General features: G+C 39.1%; 1 long non-coding RNA gene across 2 annotated transcripts in view; it reads right to left on the reverse strand.

Annotated features, from left to right (window-relative positions):
* Positions 1-21,163, reverse strand: part of LOC130855344 (uncharacterized) — a 238,017-nt gene that overhangs the window by 95,267 nt on the left and 121,587 nt on the right. Inside the window, exon 4 of one of the 2 annotated variants that reach the window (XR_009054304.1) lies at positions 2,703-2,769. The exons of the other annotated variant lie outside the window; for it this stretch is intronic. This is a non-coding gene — a long non-coding RNA (uncharacterized LOC130855344). The remainder of the gene's footprint in view (positions 1-2,702; positions 2,770-21,163) is intronic. 2 annotated transcript variants of the gene reach the window in all.

The following is a 21,163-nucleotide window of genomic DNA, read 5'->3' on the forward strand; positions in this document are numbered from 1 at the left end:
CATGTCTCAGACAAAGAATTCCATTACTATTCCCAGACAGGAAGTTTTTAAGGGCCTACTGCTTCAGTAGATTTTGTAAACACAGTCTTCCTCTGCCAGATCTTGATATCAGCGGCAGAGGTTTCCTCAAGTGTGCTCCAGTGACCATCTATGCAAAACCCCTGGGAAATGTGTTAGAAATACAGCTTTGCTAAGTACCACACAAGCCTACAGAATCACAACCTGTTTGATCTGGACCCTGAACTTGCCTTTTTAACAATTTCCCCAGGTGTTTCTCATGCATACTGAAGTTTGAAAAGCCCCAGCAACTGTAGATTTACTACTCAGAACCCAACCTCTCAGGACTCCTAGAGCCAAGCTCTTAAACTTCAGTGTGCATACAAATCATTTGGGAATCCTTTTAACAGTTCAGTCAGTTGGGGGGACAAGGGGGTCCTGAGATTCTGCCAGTTGTTACAGATGTCACTGGAACACAGACCACGGTGGAGTCACAGGATTGTAGAATTACCACCCAGATTTCTTCTCCCTTTCTACCCTTCCTCCTGCTCTTGCATTCATCTCCAGACTACTTTTCCTTGCCCAAGTTTACTGCACCTTAAAACAACCTTCTGTTTATTTACCGTCTAAAAATGTTGTACTTTTGCCGAGAGGTGATGGTCAAACTGTTTTTATTTTCATATGCTAGTTATTGAAAAATAGCACTTTCATAAAAAATGTTTCTTGGATGTCTGGAATTGTTCACTGAAATTCTAGGAGGACCTCAGGAGTCTGACGGCTCGTAGTATATAAAATAGACAAAAGGTGTGGAAAACTGACCTTATCTTGTGTTACAATGCATATAGTTAGTCATGGAGTCCTATTAACATTTTTAAGATGTTCTTTTAAATAATATAATGAAACCAACAGGGCTACTGTCTCTGGAGTCATCAAGGATTGAGTAAGGAGGAATCTTAGACAGAATGAATCTCCTTATTTAGACCTTAAGGAACCTGAACTTTCTGGTCTCCTGTGCAGACACGCTCTGGAAGCCTCTCCTTCCTGGCACTCCTGCAGGGAAGGAGCCGTGTAAAGCTGCCTGCCAATGCTGCAGCTCCCTGGCACTAGGCAATGGCAAAAGCCACTCCAGCTGAAAGGCATCTTTTGCACGCTGGTGAGAATGGCTGCTTTAGAAAATGGCTTTTTCAGTTCTTCCTAATGCTATTTTTCTATATGCTATCATATTTTCAAAGCACTAATCCTTAATCCGTATGGAGAAGATCCTTTGTAAGACCCCACTTTGTATTTCTGCAGTGCCTCTTCTAATGGACTCTCCTAAGCCTTTCCTAATGTGTGTCCATTAACTTGGACTCATTCTTGGCTTTGCAACTCAGACGGTTACTTTATCTCTGTGGTTAAAACTCTTCTGTTTGGTGTTTCCACTTAATTCATATGAATTAAATAGGCACTTTCATAAAGGCATTACATTACCCACTCTCTATAAAATGGACAGGGCTGGGTGCTGAGAATTCTCTGGAGACCACAGTCTTAACTCAATTTGGTGTATTTTAGGTGATGGAAAATGTATTTTGGTCTGAAATCTCACATCTTTGCCCTGAATTCTTAGTTCTAAGACTACAAAGAAACTACCAATGAAATTACTAACGTTGTTAAGAAACATGCTGTCAATAGACAGACAAATCAATACTTTGAAAACTAAAATTAAGACTCTTTTTAGTGCTTAATAAGCCCTTCTACATGGAGTTAAACATCTGGGCTCATGGGAAAAGCCAAAGAGGATTCTGGGCAAATTTGGGAAATAAATACAGTTCAATTTTGAGGTCCTCCTACCTCCTTTTTTCTGCTTCTCTCCTTACCCCTCACCCAAGTGTCTCATTTATTTAACAACTTTTCTCAAATACCAACTATACATCATATATTGTTAGGGTCTAGAGACGTAACTTTAAATAAGCCAAATACATTTCCTACTCTCACAAAATTTATCACCTAATGGGAAATATAGGAATAAGTAATGACAATATTGTATGCTCCATTCTTGACTTAAAGTGGTTGCTGATCAATCCCTGCCATAATTTGCTGTTTACTGTCACTCAGTAAGTTTGGATTTTCAAGGCTGGCTAATTCTTCCAGCACAGGATCACTATGCCTGCAATTTGTGTTGTGGCCACTAGGGGACACAATAGAGTCTGGATTATGTCATGTATTCCAGCTGGCTCTCCACAGACAAGTTTCTCAGAATATCTAACACACAATTGAGTCAGTTTTTCTTTTTGTACAAAAGAAGTTTTGCTAAACTAACAATATAAATAGGAAGCTATTCATTAACATTGCTAATTATAATCAACATAAAATATTCTTAAAATTACATAAAATAAGATGTAAAGAAATGCAAACTCATACAAATAAGTTGGTGCCTTCCATCATATGACTCTTTGACTCCTGTCACTACTTATTTAATTTAATGCAGTGTTGCTTCTCATGCCCAAACTTTCTTCCTGTCTTGATTTTTAGAATTGGAAGCATTTAGGCTATACTCATCTGATTGTGCTTTGGGGTTACTGACTGAAATCTTACCTTCTCAACCTGCTCTCTGGGATCAGAAATGGCATCCACCTTTTTAAACATCTCATTCCTAATTACCTAGGCAGACCCCATTTTCCCTCTCCTGTAATCCCCCCGAACTAAAATTTTACCAGCCTTCCTACCTGGAGAATCCTCCTTCTTCACAGTTGCCCTCTCTTCCCAGTTCTGGCCAGATTCATTGTGCCTCAGCTAGAGTAAAAAGAACACGAGACTGACGTTATACAAATGCAAGGAAATTACCCAGTGAGAATCTCTTTGAATCAGAAAAAACTACAACTTTGGACAAGCCCTCCAGCTAATTCATTCTGAAACTTTTTCTCAACAGCCTATTTGTTTGAGGGGTGTTATATATATAATGGCTTAAGATTACTAATAATATTTGTGTATTCAAATTTTAAGTTACCAGAGGATTATCTTTATTGATTGACTGTTAAAGGACATTTCGTACTTCTCGAAAGAATTTGAGATGACTTGCACAAAAATCCACACATACAATTAAACCATAAGATTGAAGAAAAAAAATAAAAAGAGAGAAAAAAACCTGATAAATAACACCCAGAACCAGCCCATTCTCCTCCTCACTGTAATTTGAGGAAATCTAGCCTGATAGACCATCTGCAGCATTGAATAGTATTTATTTGGTGTTGTGTGTGTCACCCTCACCCTTTACCATACTGTGAGTTCTTTGAGAATTAGAGATGTGTCTCAGCCAATTTTTGTATTCACAGGGTTTTGGCAAAATGCTGGATACAGGCTGGATTTTCAATAACATTTTGTTGAATTTGCACCAAATTTCTACATTTCCACTCTATTTCTTTTAAGAGCTATGCTTTATTTTTTTCTATTTAATATTTTAATGCATAAATTTAAATATACTAAAATATCAGAACCATTTCAAAACACAGTTTCATGTGGTTTTCTTTTCTATAATATTAGTATGTTAGTTTAAAAAGAATTAAGATATGACTCTTTGCCAAGTGATTTGTATTTTTAAAGGCTGGAAGGAGCTACTCTCTTTTCTGTATCCTTTGTCAGTTTTGCTGCCCCCGAATGTCCTGAAATAACCCCTACATCCACCAGACAACCTAACAACATACATGTGAGAAGAAAATGAGCTTTAAACCACTCTCACACCTGCCCTCCCAACACTCTTGCCACCATCACCACTAACTCTTCTTAGATAGGAACGCCACCTCTGCTACTACTTGGAAAATCATAATAAATGAAGATCTGACTTTTTTTTAATCCAAAAGATTGCCAATCCCTCGCAGAGGATGGCAGATCACTGTCAAACAGTATTTGTAAATTTTACTACACACAATTTACCTTAGAACCTCATAGCCTCATCAACATTTTCTAGAAGATTCCAGATCACCAGAATAAAATTATATACTTTTCATTGTTCAGTTTAGCTTCTGAAAATGTAAAAAAAAAAAAAAAAACCAAGGTAATTACATTTACTATTTATTATATTTGTTTACTAATTCAAATATCACTAGTATCTGGGTTTTGCCAAGCACATAAAATGTCATAATTCCCAATTTTCGATGATCTGTTTAAACTTTAACACATCTTAAAATATTTCTACCCTTCAAATTTTAACAAAAATATTTTGATTAAAAGACAACTATTGATTTTGTGTCCACTTTTGATAGAGAATTTCCATGACATGGATCTCTGTCTGTTTTATTCATTCATATCCTCCTAAGCACCTAGACCAATGCCTGGCACAAAATGGTACTAATTAAATATTTCCTGAATAAATAGCAATACTCTTTCTCATCTCATTGTTATTTCATTCTCCGTACCACCGCAAAAATTTAAAAAAACAAAAAAAGAAGAAGGCAGCCTACCACTAAGCCTCCCATAATAGACGAGCAGTTTCTTGAGGAGATCTTATTTTTGCAAAATAATGCAAAAAAAACACAGAAAACCTTGGTTATGAGTCAGAGCACGTAAACATCTGCATTCTGAGGTTCATCATGTTAGCATGCTCCTGATGGAGAATCAGGGAAAGGACATAGAAACCCCAAGATAATCTTTCCACTGCCCTCAGCCTAGTTTGTAGCCTTTTTAAACTGCATTTGGTTGAAACAACTAAATGAGTAAAGAATTTGAAAAAGGTTGAAAGTGGAGGCAGAAAGATTAGAAATTAAAACCTATGAAGTTGGGACCTCCCTGGTGGTCCAGTGGTTAAGAATCGACCTGCCAGTGCAGGGGACTCTGGTTCAATCCCTGGTGAGGGAACTAAGATCCCACATGCCCTGGGGCAACTAAGCCCGTGTGCTGCAACTACTGAGCCTATACACTCTGGAGCCCGCATGCCACAAACTAGAGAGAAGCCCATGCACCGCAACGAAAGATCCCGTATGCCGCAACGAAGATCCTGTGTGCCACAACTAAGACCCAACACAGCTGGGCCGGGGTTGGCGGGGAGGAAGGGAGGGTAACCTATGATGTTGAAGGAACTTGGTCATTTCAGTCAGGAAAAAAGCAAGAAAACTGAAGAGAATAAGTTGTTATAAATGAGGCTGGTTGGGCAAGATATTTGCAGGGTCCCTGGAAACACAGCTGACATTGCTGGGAGATGGGGAAGGATAAGCATCTGGGAACTCATATGCTGGGCAGCACAATGGACAACATCCTAAGGATGTGGTGAACTCAACTTCATACAGCAGACAAAATTTGTAATCAAGCAGGCAATGGTTTCATGACTCCGAGTAAGCCAATAATAACATAATGAGAGCAGCTTACACTTAAGCACTTTTTCAGTATTTTACATGTGTTGTCTTATTTAATTCTTACAATTCTGTGAGGTAGATACTATTATTTCTCCATTTTAAAGATAATGAGACTAAGGTAAAAAAGATAAAGAAAGTAAGATGAAGAAACTAAATGGTTAGGTCACTTGCCCAAGCTCACACAGCTAGAAGATGCTCAAGCCAGCTTCTAATGCAGGCAGTTTACGTCTAGAGATGTACTGTTAGCCCCACAGGACACTCCACTCCATGGGCTCTAGGATCAATCGGTAGGGAATCTAGAGAGCAGGCCACAGGAGAGAAGAGGCAAGAGCCAGGCAGTAAGGTAGAGGGCTGGGCCAGTGGGCCAACACTCAAGATAGGCTGTAGACCCGGTGAAGAACTGGAAAGTTAGGCTGGTAAACTGAGGCAGAACCCAGCATGTTAGGGGAGGGGCAGGCTCCAAGAGAGAGGTCACACAGCACTCACATCTGGCACATCAGATACAACCTGCCTATGGTAGAATTCATGCCAGGCCCAGGAGAATAAAGACTAAGGCCATCAGTCTACTTCCACACCTGGGCAAGACTGTGGCAAAGAAGAGGCTGATCCTGCAGTGGGAGGCCTGGGAAGATGGACTGACCAGACACTGCTCCCCCTCACACAGCCCACCAGCCCACGTCTCAGAAACTGAAGATGACTTAAGAAAAGCCTGTCTTACCTTGAAATCCCAGTAAAGACTTTGGTGTTGCCATGAACTTTGTAGGAGGCACAACTAATTCAATAAGGGCTAATAATAGAATTAAATCAGAGCCCTCCAAAGCCCTGTAAAATATTATATTTGTAGATAGGTGAGTGAACTGTTAAAGCTCAAAAAGCTTCCCCATTCATTCAGGATAAATCATTCCTTTGGAAAAGCTCAATTACTGAGACCAAAGCCTCCTAGTATCATTTAAAAAGCTTCTAAAACTTTTCCCTGGGTCCTGTCTCAAACTTAAAGGATCAGAATATCAGGTGGCAGGGCACAGGAAACCGTGGTTTTAAGTGTCCTGGTAATTTTGGTGATCTGTGTGACTCATCTGCATGAACACATGCAAAACACTGCCAACAGGAGTGCACTGATGGGAATACTCCCCAAAAGCTGCATCCTTTCACCAGCTCTAATGACACTGGCCTGTTCAGAACACTGGTGTGGGGTTCTCACCTAACGTCATCTGATCAGGTACTTTAGGGATCTGCTGGACCCAAGCAGAAACAGCCCTTCACTCAGGTGTTAGGGGCCATCTGCCTTCAGACATTTCTGCTGTAGATGGTAATGGAATAGGATCTTTGAACAAGAGAATTTGAGAATGACCAGGTCAACTGTGGATAAATAGGAAACAGATCACTAAGTTTTTAAATGAAACGGAAGCAACACCACAGTATTGCACAGAGGCTTGTTTGGGTAGTGAGTGAGAACGCCTCTTCCCTAAAGTTATGACAGTTGTTCAAAGGGAATCATTAGGACAATGGCTTGGTTCTGCTCCCAACACCTTCAACTTGTTCTATCACCTTCCTTTGTCCTCCTCTGTGTGGAGGGCTCATTTTAAGCTCTGGTTTCTTTAAATAAGAATAATAGCTAATTTTTTGCAAACCCTTAAAACTGCTGGGCTTTGTGCCAAGTGTTTATAAGAAATTTCATTTAATGAGCAACTTTAGGCTCCTAGGATGACTTGAGCAGCAAGCAGCAAAGAGGTCTCTGATGTTTTAGACTAAGAATCCAAAGTTTCTTTATCTTATCTTCCAGTATATACGAAGGTTTCTTACACAGTAGTTGGCAGGAAGGTATTCCCATCTCCATTGAGGGCAGCTTCAGAGGAGATTTACTTGAATAACACCCCAGAAACTGACATAAGGTAAAAAATGAATTTACTGATACTAAGGTTAGGTCTTTCTTTGTGACCTGAGTGTCACATACTCCAGCCTTCTTCCATATGAATAGCTGATGTTTACATAATCAGTTCAACTGGCTGTGTAGGGGCCAAAACAAACAGGAAGATGGCTACAAAGTTGGTCAGCTTTGTCATCAACTGTGTTTTTCTCTTATTTAAACACAGCCTAAATGCTAAACATTAGAAATAATAATAAAAAGAAGTTGGACTCTCTTTATGGGTTTAATACAATGTGATTCTTTTTCCAAGGATGTTTTTAATAGATCCATGTCAAGCAGATGGGGGCGAGGTAGAAAGTATAAGCTGGCCTTCTCAAGGTCTCCTCCAGTCAAGGAATGCAATGATTATATCACATAAGGAAGAAAACCCAGCTAATTTTTCATTGGTGCCTAGAATATTTTCTTGGAATTTAAAAACAGTGATGATGATTTGCCACAGGTTCAAGCAGAGAACATGCCACCTTTCATGGAACTCTACTTTAGAGTAACACATGACCAAAAGACAAGCTGATCAAGAAAGCCTAATGGGGTAAAAAAGTGAGTAAAGTCATAGAAAACCACATCATGTTTGCAAAACAGCATTTCCTTCAGCCATGTGGTGACATTTTTCTCAAAATGCTGCCCCTGAAAAATGGCTGACACAAGATAAAGCCTAAACTAGCCACTCACCCCTCCCTTGCCCAAACACCTTGGCTTTGAGCCAAACTCCCAAGAGGCAGGTAGAAGTTACCATTTCCAGACAGCTAAATATAGTGAGAGAAATGGAACACCCATTTTTTCCCAACTCAAGCAGGACCTTACAAAAAGCAAAGCAAGAGTTTGGGTTTGCTGGATAATTTACACAGCTGTAAGGATGACTCTTGTAACATAATTAGTTCACAGGAACTAATAGCCAGTGGAAAGAAATATACAGCCCTCTGAATTACTTGTTGTAATAGACAAGTCCAAACAATCCATAAAGAACCAGTGTCACATAATTGAAAAATAAAACACATAAACAAGTTGGCAGCTTCTGTGAGCCTGACTTCTTGCCCATGCTCTCCACAGTAGAGTAAGAAATTCCGGATTTAAAATCTTAGAGCCAGTTTAACACCCATCTCATTTTACCTCTCTCAGCCTTTCTCAGTATCATTATCTGTAAAATGAGAATGATAATTATATCTACAAGTAATCACAAGATCACTGTGAGGATTACATAATAATAATAATAGTAATAATAAATGCTATGTAAATATTTGCTGGCATTAGGAAAATCTGCAGCACAGCCCTCTTCTAGTGTATCTTCTTTTTAGTTTCTCTCAGGGTGAAGGAGATATGGCAATGACAGAATGAGATGTCTCTTGGACCAGAAAAAAATATGTCACTCTGTTATACAAGATCTGCAGGCCTCTGTGCACAATATATATTTTTTAACTTCATCAGTCTCCTAGTGAGTATACCCAAGGTTCCTCAACGGACTCCTCAGTTATATACGTGAATTAAACCATTTCTAATGCCCTCCCCTTCAACACAAAATCCTTTGGGAGCTCATTGGGCATAGAGGGTGGATCAATATAACTAAATTATTAGTCAGAGAATAAACATTCCAGGTAAGTAATGTTGTTTTCTCCCATAGATTAAATACATTCTCACCTGCAGAGACTAATGGGCTCCAGGGATCTTTCTCTATATATTTAACCATAACTTAAGTGGCAAAGTCAACAATAATCAGAAGGCAGGTGCAAGGAACCAAGAACCTCTTTACAAATATTATTTTTCCTTAAGGGAAATGAGACACGCCTTTAATACAACAGTTCTGTAACCTGAAACAAGAAGAAAAGAGATGTGGAAAGAGAAAGATTGGCCAATAGGAATAGATTCTATTAGAGCAATCAGCTCAAACTCTAGTCTTGGCAGAAAAAGAAGTTCAGGGACACAGACGAACTTTTTTGAGCTTGGTAACCCAGGTTAAAACCCTGGGACCCAACTTTGAACAATTTCTTCTCTTGACCTACCAAATCTAACTAGTTACCCCAGTGATTATTCCTTTGAAAGTCTATATATTTTCTTCTTCTTTTCCATCTTCACTTGTCTCTGCCATCTTACATCTTCCACCTGTATACTGAAGTGCCTGGTAACTAGCCGTTCAGAGTCTCCAAACCAAACTGTCCAAGTGACCATCTCAAACAGGTCTCTGTAGTCACAGTTTAGCACAAAATGCAAGATGAGCTTTCTGAGGTCTACACGTCTGACCTCTCCTGCCTGACTTTCAGTCCTTTATAATCTGACTCTACCCTACCAACCTGTCCTTATTTTCTAGTCAGACTGGCTTCATCACCAGTTTCCCATGAACACACAAGACTCACAACGACACTGCTTCATTGTGCCTTCTACTACTACACACATGCTGTTTGCTCTTGTATAAAATGTCCTGCTTCTCCAACTGCATATCCTAACCCTTCTCATTCTTCAGGGCCTGGATTTAGTTTCACGTCCTCCATGAAGCCTTCTTTCACTCCTGCACTATTCAATAAACATTTTCTCTATACCATATAATCTGTCACTTCACAAACATCTGTATATTGTTCATTACGCATTTCATGTGCACTAGACTCATCTCTATACTAGATAATAAATTAGGTCACAAAATGCTGGTCTTCCTATCAAATATGATCCCAAACACATTTTGTTTGATCCCCCATTTTTCCTTTCTCTCATTTTAATAATTTGGCACACCCTCATCACTGCCTGTGGAATTTCCTCAGTGAAATCAATCTTCTGCCATCAATCCTCTAATTATTTAACTTAAGAATAACAATATCAGGGGCTTCCTAGGTGGCGCAGTGGTTAAGAATCCACCTGCCAATGCAGAGGTCACAGGTTCGATCCCAGCTCCAGGAAGATCCCACATGCCACGGAGCAACTAAGCCCGTGTGCCAAAAAAAAAAAAAAAAAAAAGAATAACAATATCAGAATGTGAATCACTAAAGCCTCTAAATCTTGAGTGTAGGAGAAAAGGCATTGCATGAATTAGAAAAATCACTGAGAGGGAGGGAGGGAATACGGGGATATGTATATAAAAACAGATGATTGAACTTGGTGTACCCCCCAAAAAAATAATAAATAAATAAATAAAATTTTAAAAAAAGAAAAAGAAAAAAGAAAAATCACTGAACAATGATTTAAGAGTTCTGGCTTCTAGGCACCATCCTGTCACTAACTCTGTGATCCTGGTTAAGACTCACAGTGTCTGTGCAAAATGAAAGGGTTGGACTCGATGACCTCTGTGGTCTCTTCCAGCTCTTTCCTTCTATGATTATAAATCTGCCAACAAAGTATCAAAGCCCAGTTTGTCTATGTCTGAAAGGCAGAAGTAAAAAGATTTCTCTCCAGGAAATAGAAAAACTCCAATGCCTTCTCTTTATAATCACAATATCTGGTGGGAAAGCTCATATTAAATTATTTCCATTTACTAGGTAGTATGTTATAAGAATTTTTAGGTCAAATACAAAACAGGTAACTGGTTGGTTTTCACTTTTTGAAAGTCATAATGCATAGTTTGAACCAACTCAGTAATGGCGATCTTGAATTTGGGTATCATAAAGCTACATCAGGAAGATACGGGAAAACTTAAAAGATGTCCAATTCAAGTTTGGAGAGGAAAGAGTCTAAGGATACATATTGAATGCCACAGAGTAGACCTAAGAGAATTTTATACATAAAATCCTGAAAAGCAAATATTTGTCCTATTTTCTAGCCAAATGTATATTTTAAGAAACAAGAAATACTAACAAAATCTGCTATAAATCTGAGATCATTTTTTTATTTCCTTTTCTTTTCTTTTGGTCTTGAGAATGAGAGAGTTTCTTTAAGACCAAAAAAGAAAAAATGAACTATAATAAGGCACCTGTGAAAAATAACTTATAGGACAATATATAGAAGCAGGAGAGTTTTCCAAGGGGAGAGGAGTAGTCAAGAGGAAATGAAGTTAAAAGGAGTTCTTCCAAGGATGCCAGCTAAATAAGAATAGTAAATGTGTCATAAAACCAGTCACATTGTGACTCTGCTTTGGGAATCTCATTCATTCATTTCTCATTCATTTATTCATCAAGTGCCTAGGTAATGTGCTGGGCACTTGGAATATAATAAAGGGAAAGACACAGTGTTTATTCTGCAAGAACTCATCATCAAGTGGAAAGACAGCCAGAGTGTGAGCTAGCACTGCACCTGACTGAGGGCTCGCTGTGTGCCAGGCACTTGCTGAGCACACCAGCCCCATGAGACAGGTACCATTATTATCCCTGTATCATGGGTGAAGAAATTAAGACTTTGGGAGAGTCCATAACTTACCCAAGTGCTATGATCTGAATGTTTCTGTCCCCCCACAAATTGATAAGTTGAGAAGCTAACCCCCATTATGCCAGTATTAGGAGGCAGGGCCTGTAATTAGAATCAGATTAGTACCCTCATAAAAAGATCACAGAGAAACCCCTCACTTCTTCCTCTGCCACATGAGGTTATACACAAGAAGGAACAATCTATGAGGAAGTGGACCCTCACCAGACAGTGAATCTACTGATGCCTTGACCTTGGACATCTCAGCCTTCAGAATTGTAAGAAATAAATTTCTGTTGTTTGTAAGCCACCCAGTTTATGGTATTCTGTTAGAACAGCCAAAGTGAATTAAGACACCAAGGCTACCCAGCTAGAAAGTAGCAAGTCTGGCTTTCAAACCCAGGTCAATCGGCCTCCAGAGCCAGCACCCTCCACCCTGGCCCTACACTACACACTGAAGCAACGTGGGGAATGGGAGTGGGGACAGGTGAAAAGAACTGCGGCTTCTGCTACTCACAGAAGAACCCATCCTCACCAAGATGTACCTGTGAACCTGCAACCAGAACAAATTCCAAAAGCTGGAAAAAATGGATGGGTATCAGGCCTCTCACCAGAGCTCAAAAGAACTAGGTCCTCTTCCGTAGATTCAAGGCCATGGCCTCTGGCTTCAGCAGCATCTGAAGTTGGTTGTATAAAACTACCCAGGATGTAGTATACTGCAACTAGACCACGGCCACAGTGAGACCAACACAAAACACTCCAGCTGCTTCAGATTCTCTGCTGATCTCCGAAAAGAAACACACACACACACACACACTCTACTGCCACACAGCAGTTCCCCTAGAAAGCAGTTTATTCAAAAAGTACCTTCTTCTTCCCACCAAAACAGAAACAATATTTTAAACATGTTTGAAAACTAAAAATAAATAGAACAAGAAAAAAACCCAAAAAACAAACAAACGCTCTTCCTGAAAGTTAAGACCCCAGGAGACTGAGGAAAAAAGATTCTGAATAGCTCAGTGGCTGTTTGGTCCTCCTGGGCTGACTGAGCCAAACTAAGAGGACCCAAGAGGGGCCTAAGGGTCACAGCCACAAAGAACAGTAAAGCTTCAGGGGCCCTGGGGAGGACGCTTCAAGCTCAGTGGGACCGTGGCCCCACCTGCTCTAACGCCAGTCTGAGGCCCTCATGAGAGACCTGTTTTGAATCATAACACCAGTGGAGGAGTTGTTTTCCTTATTTACTTTATGGTATCTTCTCTTCCTTTTTTGTTAGTTTTAATCTAGTAAGTCATAAAACTTTCAGTGTCCTATGAGGAGAAGATTTGCCTTCAGACAAGGGCAAAGGAAACATTTTTGGTTGCAGTAAGGTGCTATCCCACCAGCATTACCTCCTTTTCTCAAGGCCCCATTAAGGATTGTGTCCTAGGCATCATGTGAGGGAACTTGTCTTATTTAAGTCTCACTAGTCTTGAGATATTATTAATCTTTTTTAGAGGAGAAAAAAAGTAGTGAGGCTCTGGATAACACTAAATAATTTGCTGACTATCACACAGCTAGTCAGTGGGGCCAGAGTAAAGGTCTCTCTGACCCCAATGACCAGGAAGAAGATCCTTTCTATGGAAAGCAAGTAGAGAGAAGAAATCCTAGAAAGATTGAAAAATTAATATCTTTATTATTTGTTTAATTACCTACTTATTTGAATAGGATTACATGCACAAGGAAAACATTCTAAACTTTATAAAAAGGCATACAGTGAAAAGTAAGACTCTTTCCCTCTCAGTTCTCTCTCAGCTCCCCAGTTCCCTCATCAGAGTCCACTGCTGATAATAAATCAAGATAGGTTACACACAAGCATACACATGTGTACATACAGCCCCTTTTTTTTTTAAAACATAAATGGCAGCATTGTCTATCCCTTCTTAGATATCTAGTATATCTTGGAAATTTTCCACATTGGTACATATAGACCTGCCTCTTTCTTTTAACAACTGTTAAAAGAATCTATCGTATGGATGTGCGATAATTTAACTAGTCCCCTATTAAATGGACATTTAGATTGCTTCCAATCTTTTGCTATTGTAAACAATGCCGTATAAGCATATATTTGCCCTTGAACACATATGCTAGTACACTTTGGGGATACATGGTAAGAAGCAAAATTCCTCAGTCAAGAGTATCTGCATTTTAAATCTTGGTAGATAGAATCAAACTGCCTCCAAAGAAGTGTGCACCAATTTACAGTCCTTAAAATATATACTCATGTCTGCTCCCCCACTGTCTCCAAAACAGTGTTCCATTCTGTGTTGAAATGAAAAGTATCCATATGTTCACCTGCTCCTTTAAAAACCACACACTTCCTTCAGAGTGAATAGGGGAAACCTATTTGTTCAGGCCTGGGCATTCGATTCCAGAGTAAAAGAAGATTTTTGGAGCTCCTTAAACTGCAGAAGATGCTGACTAAAAGCATCTGGTCCTCAGATGATGCTGGCAACATAGGAAAATCCCTGAAAATAAGCAATTGGCTGTGAGTAATCAGCTCAATCCACCAGGGTACTGTCAGAGCCACACAAGTCACCCCTGGGTATCCCGGCAATCCCACCAGCCTGCTGCATAAAAAGGCCAGGGTGAGGTGTGAGCCAGGAAGAGGATGCCTACCACAGGCAGGAGCACTCAAAATCTATTCTCTGCCTCCGTTTCTTGGGGGAAAGGAGTGTCAGGGAGAGACGATACACCAGAAACATAAGACTAAAGAGAGACTGCCAAGTATTGAACAGCTTCCTAACTACTGAAATGAGGGGGAAATGGATATAGTACAAAATTAAAAAATCCTATAGTTTATTTTCCAATATAAAAAATTTCTAGAGTGAATAAACCCCTAATGGATTTGAGCACTAATATCTCCATCCAGTGATGTAATCCAATCAAAACTATAGGATCTGGACAGGCATCCTGAGCTTCAAAGGCTGAGAGAATGTGAGCCACACACTTTCTCTTTGTCTTAATTTTACTTATTTGAATCTATTAAAAGTGTGGGTTTGATGTCCTTTCAGGATGCATTACAAAATGTTCCTCTGCTACTTGGCAATCACCTTGCTGAAGTGTTGACTGTCAACACCTGGGGGAAAAATCCTGCTGGCACCACGGCCTGGAGAGGACAGAGAGGAAGGGCAGCGGCTTAGAGCGTGAACTGACATGGGAGGAACTTTATCTCTAGAGGAGGTGATGAGGTCCCAAGAGTGGTCATATTAATGATCATTTGTACCTTGTCTTGATTTTTGAGCTTTTGCAAAGATATTACATGAACAAGTAACTATGCACTGCTAACACCACCTGTCAAAGATTTTTAAACCAGGTGGTTGCCCAATAGAGCTGAATATTTTAACCCATTTAGGGAAGCAGCCCCCCAGCAAGCAATAGAATGCCTTCTAATTATTGCTTGTGACTTTTCCCAATTAGCAACCAACAGCATATTGTCAAGCATATTGTCACGGAGGCATTGTTGGGAGTTGTTTGCCTTGTGCAGATGTATTCAGATACTTAAGTGTAGGTTTCTAAGCTTGATACATATTATTATAAAAATTACAAGCCTGAAAGATGGACCTGTTTCAATCCATGGGATATGAAGCAGTCTCTAGGTCAGCTTCACAGGCAGTTGGAGGCTGCTGGATAGAATCTGCTGTTGCCCAGCCCACATCCTGTCAGCAATGCATACAAGTTAACCTGATTTGCCATTGTTAGCTCTCCTCTGAAATCTCTCCAGATCAGTCACTAATTCACTTTTAAGTATCATCCATCACCACTCAGATGAGCTTCACTCCGTTCTCATTGATCGAGTTTGATTGACTGATTGACTGATTCCCTTATTAGTCTGTCAAGTAGACAGAGAAAAAAAATAATTTAGAACATTCATCTTCAAATTGCATTCCAAGGATCATTTAGTTCAATACGGGTTTCTATGATTATCTCTCTTCCTCTATTTTGCTGAACCTTTTCTCTATTATTGTATCTCTGGTATAGAGAAAGTTTCCATGAACAAGAATGAACAAGAATCTAAGAAAAATGGAAAGATGAAGAAAATTTGGAATCCTGAAAAAAATAAACAATTAAGTTTAAGTTCAAATTTTATCTAAAGAAGACTGGTCTTCCAAGCTTTAGGTGGAGTATGTTTTTTTAAAAATGCACATACACTCTTAGCTCTCTTATGTTATATACCTTGCGATGACTCTGGGAAAATGTAAGTGAAACCTCTGGTGATAAAGCAATTCAATACCTAAATTGAATCTATCAAAATGTTATGCTTAAGAATCTCTGCCCATCAACACTTAGAGAAAACTATCAATTATAGTAGTTATATGAAAGCTAAGCATGTAACTACTTAGCAAGTTGTTCTACCTTCCTACAAAGAGGAAATCCACAAACCACCTAGAATCTATCCCTGCCCACCAACAGTCTTTAAGAGGTGCTTTTTTGCCTGCATTTCCTTTAAATTAAATTTTGTTTCAGAGAGGTTTTAACCAAAACAGATAGATAGTAGGAATGTTTACTAAAATGAAAAGTAGACTTCAACCAAATATGTCTGCAGTAAACCTCACAAATTATATGAATTCAGTTGATTCAAGTCGTGGTAACACTTGAGGTAAACGGATCAGTGACTTGAAGAGACTGCAAAAGGGTAGGGAGGGTAGGGCTAATCATCTCATGTAGCAACTTTCTCAGAGGCCAAGTCCTCCCACAGGCCCTCCTAGGACTTTACCTAGACTCACACAGGTAGGTAGGGAAGATAAAACTCAGGCCTTCTAACTCTCAGTTTACCTGTGGCAAACTAATGGGACTAAAGGAACCATTTTATAGGACTCTGGACAGTTTTCATTAACTCAAATTAGAAAATGAATGCAATATGTAATAGACTTTATTTTTTGGAGCAAATTTATCCCTTCATTCATTCATTTCCTCTTTATGTTCCCACCTTGGTCTAAAAAGTGATCTGAGGTAGTTTATAGAGACACATGCCATGCAACAAGGTAAAGCATGCATATCAATTTAAGAGAAAAAATATTTTCCAACACTTTAGGCATATTCATTTGGCACAGGAAAACACACTCCCATTCTAAGAAATTCTGACAATAGTTTTACTAATTAAGAATAATCGGCTAGCACTATCACAATAGCCAAGACATGGAAACAACCTACATGTCCATTGACAGATGAATGGATAAAGAAGATGTGGTACATATATACAGTGGACTACTACTCAGCCACAAAAAAGGAATGAAATAATGCCATTTGCAGCAACATAGATGGAACTAGAGATTATCATACTAAGTGAAGTAAGTCAGAAAGAGAAAGACAAATACCATATGATATCACTTATATGTGAAATCTAAAATATGACACAAATGAACCTATCTATGAAACAGAAACAGACTCATGAACATAGAGGACAGACTTGTGGTTGCCAAGGGGGAGGGAGTTGGGGGAGGGATGGAGTGGGAGGTTGGGGTTAGCAGATGTAAGCTATTATATATAGAACAGATAAATAACAAGGTCCTACTGCATAGCGAAGAGAACTATATTCAACATCCTGTGATAAACCATAATGGAAAAGAATATAAAAGAAAAAAGAAAAAAAAGAATATGTTAGTTTGTGAGACTTTATCATCCTATTTTGTGATGAGATTCCTCTTATCCATGCGAATTTTGAGTTCTTTTTCACTGCTATATTCCTTACTCTCATTTCAGTTTCTACAGAAGATTAAAATCCAGACACATTACTAATCCAAAAGCATACTATATATATATATATATATATATATATATATATATATAGGAGTTCTAGCCAAGATATGAATGTTAAATGCATAAGTAGCTCCTATATTTAAAAGTCAGTAGATGACCCAAGACCTCTGCCTGATCCAGGAGAAGCTCTGACCTTCAAACTGCCCAGTCAATGAGTGACAGCTCTGAGACATTGCAGAAGCCCTGGAGGGACCTGGCACATTTTACATCTAGTTAAGTTCATGAGACTCCAGTTATTAGGAATGGGGCTTTGTTTAAAAATTGCTGTAATTTAGGAAAACAACAGTGTATTTTTTCCTCAGTCTTTGACTTTCTTTTGATAAGCTCATTTCTTAACCTTAGAAGACCAAAGAACAATATTTATGCTGCCAGTAGATGAAATTGGTGCCACTGACAGCAATGTGAATAATGTTTATAATTTGGGGTCACAATTTTGTTTTTATATTAAATGCCTCAATTTAAAATTATAAATGCTCATTCAGTTTTCAAGACAGTTCAAATACCACCTTCACTGAAGCCCCTAGGCAGATTTAGCAGCATGGTTTTTTTGCTTCTCTGTTATACTATTCTCCACACTACATTGTAATCATGTAATTTGTCTGTCTTGCTTCCCTGACTACAAATTTCTGAAAGGCAGGAGACAGGGCTATTTGTCTTTTTTTTGATAGATAGTAGACACCCAATAAGTATCTAATGGAAAAACACCTATCACCATTCTGATAAAAATCCATACAATGTTTTAAGCTATTCTCTTTAAATCAGACTATGGTAGGATCAGGAGATAATTCCATCAGAATCTGAGGATTTCTTTTGGTGTAAGTCCAGGCTTTGGAGTCTAGCTTCAAGGTCAGAGAAGAAGGCAGCTGGAATAGGGGAGAAAGATTACAAATCAGTGTTCAGTGTCTCGTTTCCTCACGCCTTTTGTCTCCCTCATCAGTTGTTTGAAGCAATACAGAGTCGTGTTGTAGACATCTGCTGTTTTTGTCCACTCCACTTCCTTTCTTCCTTCTTCTGGTACTAGCAACCTGATTTTGCTTTGGAGGAACTGCTCCATCAGATACAGGCAAGTGTGATTGCCAATTTAGATGCTGTGCCCTCTAAGCAAGGGGTGGATACCTGGCACAAGCAAAGCTTATCAGATTCCCCTCTCTGGAATATCAAGGGACAAGAGCAGCAGTCCCTGCTTTCCAGACTCCCGGTGGCCATCATTCCTGGCCCTTCTAAGCCTCTTGCCTTGACTTGTTTCCCCGTGTTTGTTTGAGCTTCTCCGCTTCCAATAAATTACTTCTCTGATTCAAGTGGCCAGAAGTGGCTTATGTGATAGCAGCCAACAAACAGTAACTGATAGAAACAGTTAATTGAAGATTAAAATTATACCTGATTTATCCAAAAATCTAGCAAGAAGGAATAATCCTAGATATCTCCAATCTATCGCCAGATTCTTCACCTCACCCACAGTCCAGGTAAGTAATCTGAGAAATCCAAATCCTCCTTTCAAATATGTATCCTGTTCCTAAAGTAACCAAGTTTTCCCATCCACTCCCCAGGGCAGCTCCAACATACCATGTTTAGTGGGCTTGAAGACCCCTGCAGTACTCGGCCCTAACCTGCCAGCTTCTTGCTCAACCAACCACCCACTTTACCACAAAAATATTGGCACTTTTTCATTATTATGAGATTTCCAAGTCAGCCATGTGTCGTTAGCGCACTCTCAGTTAGTTGTTTTATCACTGGTTCACCAGCAATCACAAATGGGGAGCCTAATTCTATTACTTCTCATTTAACACATCTATGGTTCTTACTCTGTACCAGGCATTATTCAAAGTGCTTTACACGTTTTAACTCATTTAATCCTTATAAACAACCCCCATGAGATAAGAATAGGAAAATGAGGCATAAAGACCTTTAGTAGATTGCCTCAAGTCTCAAAGCCCATTAAGAACAAAATTAGGATTCGAATGCAGGCAGCCTGGCTCTAAGTCTGTGCTCTGAACCACCAAGCCATGGTTTGGGGATGACAAGCTTATTACATGGCCAATTAAAGGGAAGGGCTAATCATATTTTAATCTGCAGCAGCTGACAGGGTACATTGACATGGAAATAAGATTAGTCCCCACATGTCAAAAACCTAAAAACATCAAGTCAATTTAGATTGTCTTCCAGGCCTCCTTCTTTCTTAAACTCCAAGGAAACAAGCCAAAACAATTCTACAGCAGTTTCCATTCACACGGAGAAAATTCTAATGCCTTGGGTGGAAGGTACCTTTCTTCTTTAATTGGCCTGAAACAGACATGTTAATTTTCTAGAAAGTTTGAAATGTAAACCTAGTACTAAACTTTTAATCCTTGCTGTAGCCCAGTGTTTCACCACCTCTGGGGTGGGACGGAAATATTGCTACACAATCACTCTTGTGCCCCATGACTGACTTTCTAACCTCTTTCTTTGGTTCAAGAAGACAGATGAAGTGACAGGTCTGCCCACGGGCATGGATGGTACACTGAGGTCAGGTGGTCAAATCCCTCTGGACGTGAGGTCCCTCCTCTCTCCAGCAAGATTGTTAAACTTTTTATAAACTATGCTGTAGGTGATGGTATTTCAAATTGCAATTAAAGTTTATTGTAGTCATAATAGTCTTATTGGATTATGTATACATTGTTACTTTTCTTGAAATCTTAAAAGTTTCCAGAAAGAGTATCTAAATCAAGAATTTGCATATTGAGTATCTCAATTCACCTGTGAAGCCCTAACTCCAGTAACTTCTCCCACTGATCACTACAGTCTAAATAGATTTGGTTCCATGAACATTAAACACCCTGTGCTATGCAGAAGACTCTTGATATAATGACATACAAAGCATCAGTATCAATTTTCTAATTTTCTTAAATCAGGGTGAAATATAACTGAAGCTTAATAGTGGGTATCTGTAGGAAGTGAAATTATAAGTGAATTCTAACTTTCTATACTTTTCTGATTTTACACATCTACAAAACCATATTTCTTATAAATAAAGCAGTGTTAGCAAGAATATTAAGCTTTATCTGTACCTTTATTATGCTTGTAGTGTCATGGTCATACTGTGATAGGTACTTTTCTCTAATTTGTGATCAATAAGAAAGTAAAATGAGCAGAATACTCTGCTCTTTATTTTAAAAGTAATCAAGAAATATGTAAAAATTTACTAATAAGTGAAAAACTAATTTTCATCCTAATTCCATAGTTATATTCAGACAATAGGAGAAAAGAATCATTTTTACCTAGGAAGGCAGTCTGGTGTCAGAGGGCCTAGAGTGTGAAAGACAGATCTGCCTGCCTCTGACTGTCCAGGGATGGCTACATCACTTCCTGTGTCTTACTTAGTGCTCTCAACTTCAAAACGGAGATAATAACGCCTAGTTCACAGGGCTCAAAAGGTACCCAGGATAGGTGGTGGCACAGAACAGTCATCCAACAAATGTCCATTAACTCATTCAAAAGCTGACTACAGGCCTTCTCTGTGTCAGCACTTGCAAAGAAGAGAACAAAACAAAACAGAAAATAAAGACCTAGAGCCTTCCCTCAAGGAGCCTGTGATCCAGAGAAGCAGACAAGGAATTGAACATTTACGATGTAATAGGGAAGAATTTGAAGTCCAAGGAATATTTATTAAATATTTTTAAATTCTAAAAAACAAGTTCTACCATGGAGTTCCTATTTCTCCAGGTTACGGAAACTGAATCTCAGTCAAGTTGGGATTCCGCCATTTCTTAGGGACAGGTTGGGAGGGGGTGAACATCAGGTCCAAGTATTTATTGAGCTGTCCTCCAGC

The sequence above is a fragment of the Hippopotamus amphibius genome, chromosome 1 (assembly GCF_030028045.1).
Source record: "Hippopotamus amphibius kiboko isolate mHipAmp2 chromosome 1, mHipAmp2.hap2, whole genome shotgun sequence".
Taxonomy (NCBI): Eukaryota; Metazoa; Chordata; class Mammalia; order Artiodactyla; family Hippopotamidae; genus Hippopotamus; species Hippopotamus amphibius.